Below are 5,134 nucleotides of genomic sequence, written 5' to 3'. Positions count from 1 at the left end.
CAAACCAACTATTTATGACAGTGTACCTTAACATAACATGAAAGCTGAAGAGGTGCACAGAGGTGCCCTAAGCAAAAAATGCTGGCGTGCCAAAAACTATGCATGAAGTGTCTACATGCGCCACTACATAAACCCCCCGCCAAAATCAGACTTAACGCACTAAAGGAAAGTTAAGGCTGATACCGCATGTAGATACTTGTTACTGTCTGATGTCCTTTGCATGATAAGTGCCAATTAGCTTGCCCTGGAGGTCTTCAAGTTCATAGTAAAAGTTACCACATTTGCGACGAACTCTGCATTTTATGAATGTCGGGGCTAACTTAGCATTATATCCCTTCTCGAAGTTGCTATGACTAAAGTTCCTTCTAAACACTTCCTGACCAACTTGGTATGATACTTCTCGAAATCTGAGGTTGTATTGTCTTTCATTGCGGTCATACTGTTTCCTCATATTCTGAACGGCCTTAGCCCTGACAATGTCAAACGAGTCGTTTCTGTTTTTTTTTTTTTTTTTTTTTTTTTTTTTTTTTTTATCTGGCATTTTATTAACAAAATATCAAGAAAATAAAAACGAAAGAAAAACTGCAAGAATTATTTGCGTTTCTCCATTTTTTACCAAAACGAGGATATTAAGAAAAATCATATACATATATTTTTTCATTTCCTTGAAGATACTGTCTGTAAAACAGTGTGTATTAAAGTTAGCATAAACGATACAGCATTTTTCTTTGCATACGGTGTTGAAGTTCTCCCCGACGTATCATAGTGTGAATCACTTTTAGAATACTACGTTCTTCGTATTTCTGCCGCAAGAAATCCTGAACGACATTTTGTTCCGAAACTTGTGATCCAATAGCAAATCGTCGCTTTAATTGCTTCTCGATTCTATTTAATATTTCCTGATCCTCTTCAGTTGTGAAACCCTCTGCTCCTGCTAAACTACCTGTCATTGCGGCATCCAAAGTAGATACCTGGAACAATCGCAAAGACTCATTTACATGCTCATCTGTTACAAAAGGTAATAAGCGCATTTTCGCTAAAGATTCAGATATACGGATTATTGCTTCCAATTGACGCACTGTAATTGGAATACTCAATCGTTTATCAGCCGATTTCTCCTGCTGATTTGCTCCACTACGCATAAGAACATAACGACTTTTCAATTTTTCTCCAGCTTCCTCACTTAAGCGAGGGCCACAATGTGTTCGGCAGTAGTGTATATATTTTTTGAAAAGGGACAATGGTATTTCTCCCTCAGCTTGCTCTGTTTTACCCGCCTTGTTTGACGAAAGGTGAACATTTATTATATGCTTTGCTAAAGTAATATCCCGTGATTCATCATGAACATCTTTCACTATAAAAATCATATCAAAACGAGATAAGATAGTTGGCATAAAATCGATATTTTCCTCTCCTTTTGTGTCGTCCCAGCGACCAAATATAGAATTAGCAGCCGCTAATACAGAACAACGAGAGTTCAATGTGGTAGTGATTCCAGCTTTGGCTATAGATATAGTTTGTTGTTCCATTGCCTCGTGAATAGCGACACGATCGTCTTCTCTCATTTTATCGAATTCGTCTATACATACAACACCTCCATCAGCTAAGACCATTGCTCCACCTTCCATAACAAAATTACGTGTAGCTGGGTCTTTCATCACAGATGCAGTTAAACCTGCTGCGCTTGAACCTTTTCCCGAAGTATAGACTCCGATGGGTGCCACTTTTTCGACGAACTTTAACAGTTGAGACTTTGCAGTTCCAGGATCTCCAAGTAAAAGTACATTGATATCGCCACGTCTACATAAGCCATCAGGCAATCGTTTACGAGAACCTCCAAACAGTAAGCATGTAATCGCCTTTTTTATGTCATCGGAGCCAAAAATACTAGGAGCCAACGACTTTGACAAACGTTCGTATATATCTGAAGAGGAGGCCATGCGACGAAAAGTCTCCTCCTCGTCACTAGTTATATTGCTATACCTTGAAATTGCACCCGAACCTTCAGTATCTACTGTTATACCAACCACTCGCATATAAGGAGCTCTTACACCAACAACAGCTTTCTCTCGCCCATCTTGACGGGAAGGTTTACCGACTTTTCTTATGGAATATATGCCTTGTATTAATACACGGTTGCCAGGCACAACACGTTCACATAATGACCTTTCACAAAATAACTGCAAATGTCTAGGGATTTCACCCTGTGGAACAAAATCTGGTAATTCTTGTAATTTTAAAATTTGAAAATCAACACATTTGCATTTGTCGGGCATAACAAAAAAAGGATCCAGAGGACACTTTGGTCTGCCCGCTTGATCAGTATTGCATTTGCGAGGAAGAGCGTAATCTTCCAATCCCGGATTGACTTTCAAATTAGGAATTACAGTATGACAAGAACGGCACATTATAGACATTCGTGTTGCCTTTGCTTTGATGCCAGAAGCCGCCACAATAATACCGGCAATTTTTACTAACTTGGAGACGCTGTCGGACTTGATATCTCGTATATTTGTCGGATTCGCATTAGACATTACCAAAACTTGAATATCGTGCATCGTTTCTTCATTGCTCTGGGCGAGGAGCTGTTATTTCATCAGCAACTTCACGAGCAGCTTCCTCAAAAATTTGCAAATGTTCCGTGGGTTGCTTTGTTAGTTTATCAGCTAACGATTCGTCATAGCCTGCAAGATCCTCCATTTCCACCTCCAAAAAATAAGATCCATTAAGATAGTTTCTCTTTAAAGTATCGCGGTATTTGTAAAAAAAAATTGTCTTCGTTAAATGTGCGTATGAATTCCTTATATTTTTTCTTTACGGCCTGCATATTTATTTGATTTCCATCTTGGTGTCCTTCTCCGAGTAAATTATCGGAGAAAAATACTCCAGCTTCATCAAAACCTTCCATTCTTTTACAGGGGAAACAGAAATTATATCAATTTTATTAGTGTTTTGATTTACTTGATTCGTCGTTACTTCGAAACTAACTGTTAAAATTCAAAGATCTTTCTTCTAATGAATTTAGATTCCTCAGTACCTGGTAAGTTGAACCGTTGCACGGTGGTCGAAAGCACTGATCTAGCGGCGCGAAATTAATAACTTGCAAACGAATTGAGATACGTCACTGAAATTTGGCACAAACTAAGCTTGTACCTGTGGGTAATAATGGGCCAAATATGAACAATATCGGCTAATGTTTTGGTATAGCCCCCATATAACGGTACCTTAAGATTTTCGGTATTTTGAGGATTTAGGCCACAATTTCGTAGCAAATTAACTGTAATTTGGTACTTAGGGTTCCTAGTGGTCACAAAATATGTTCACCAAAAATTATGGACATAGGTGCACGTTTTGATATAGCCCCCATGTAACCATACCTCTCAATTTAATGTATTTTGAATATCGTGACCACATTTTTAAACCAACTCGGCTGTAATTTTGCATTCCGTGTTCTCAGTGCGTATAAAATCTTCTTACAAAACATTTTCAACACGGATTTATGTGTCGATGTAGCCCCTTTTATGGTACCCCCGATTCGTTGAATTTTTACTTGTTATCCCATATTTAATAACATATTTAGCTATAATATGGTATTATAGTGTCTCCGGGGGTAGAACTCCTCCTTGCAAACATTTCTCAAGATAGGTCCATATTTTGATTTAGGTCCCATACAAATGCACATCTAAATTTGTATGAATTTCATGCAAAATCCCTTATTTTAAAAGTGCAGTCATCAAAAGATTTGCAAATATTTGCAGCCCTAATGTGGTTATTCCGTATCCAGAGAGTCCAATTCCATTCCCCAAAAAATAATCGAACCTAAGTTCGGCCAAGTTTACAAGATGCACTCTATGGAACAAGCGCGTACAACCCATAAAACACAAAAAAATTTAATTTTTTTGAAAATTTATTGCTATATAACTAAGTACCTCCAGACCCCAAAATAATTTTTATAATTTAAATCACACCCTCTGCTATTAATAAAAAATAAATCTTGTCCAGTTTCATTCCGAATTTATTTAACATTTAAACAAAAATGAAGTTAATTTTATTGCAACAGTTTTTTAAAATCTGATGCAGCAAAAACTCTTGTATTTGGTAGTGAATAACTGAGTGAATATTTACAACAACAAAAATTAAAAAAACGAAATTTTTGTCTGCAAAGTGTCTGTAATCGATACAATGGAAAATATTTCGCAATTTTATAGTTCGATTTTTTGACTTTCGCGCCGCTAGATCAATGGTTTCGACCAGTGTGCGTTGGTGACCATATGCTGGCCGAACGCCATAAAATACGGGGAAGTCCCAATGGCTGTATGCACCGTCGAACGTAGAGCACAGGCAATGTGGCTGAGTTTTTCGTCCCAGTCTTTTTGATCAGACCTTACATAAGCCTTGATTGCCGATATTACGGAACGATTCACCCTCTCCGACGAGTTAGCTTGTGGTGAATGTACTGCTGTATAAATATGTCGAATTTTATAAAAATTCAGAAGCTCGTTAAATTTCTTAGCTTTAAATTGTGTTCCATTATCGGAGATAATGCTCTCAGGCACACCGAACATATGGAATAAGTCTTCTTCCAAATATTTAGTAACAGCATCAGCTGTAAACTTACGTACCGGGCGGAGGAAACAAAATTTCGAAAAGTGATCAAGGACAATGAATACTCCTATACTTCCTGACCGAGACCTAGGATAAGGTCCTAAAAAATCAACATACAGTCTCTGAAAAAATCTTTGAGTGGTTCCTGTGTCCCCGATTTCCGGTCTCATAGTGAAATTTGGATGTTTTGTGCTTTTACACACTTCACAAGAATTGATGTAGTTTTTCACATCGGACACAAGATTTGGCCAGTAGTAGTAACGACGTATTCGCTCAAGGGTTTTACCGATGCCACAATGAGATGACAGAGGGTCATCATGATGTTTTTGAAGGACTCCTGGGACCATGCTTTCTGGAATCCATAGCTTCCATGACATGTCATCAGTAACAGGATCGCCAATAGCATGATTAGTGCGTCGGTACAAAAACCCGTCAATTATTTTCAAGTCGGGAGTGAAGTCAATGTTTTGCTCAACCTTTTTCAAAAGCTCTTTATACCCATCAGAGGAAAAATGACCAGATTGCAAAT

At 37.9% G+C, this 5,134-nt stretch overlaps 1 pseudogene; it reads right to left on the bottom strand.

The window, feature by feature from the left end:
- Positions 1–610: 610 nt before the first annotated feature.
- Positions 611–2,923, bottom strand: LOC141396323 (DNA replication licensing factor Mcm5-like; annotated as a pseudogene).
- Positions 2,924–5,134: the final 2,211 nt, after the last annotated feature.

The sequence above is a fragment of the Musca autumnalis genome, unplaced genomic scaffold (assembly GCF_047663935.1).
Source record: "Musca autumnalis isolate F117 unplaced genomic scaffold, ASM4766393v1 scaffold_236, whole genome shotgun sequence".
Taxonomy (NCBI): Eukaryota; Metazoa; Arthropoda; class Insecta; order Diptera; family Muscidae; genus Musca; species Musca autumnalis.
Note: the sequence above shows the minus strand (reverse complement) of the source record. Positions and strands in the feature narration are given on the sequence as shown.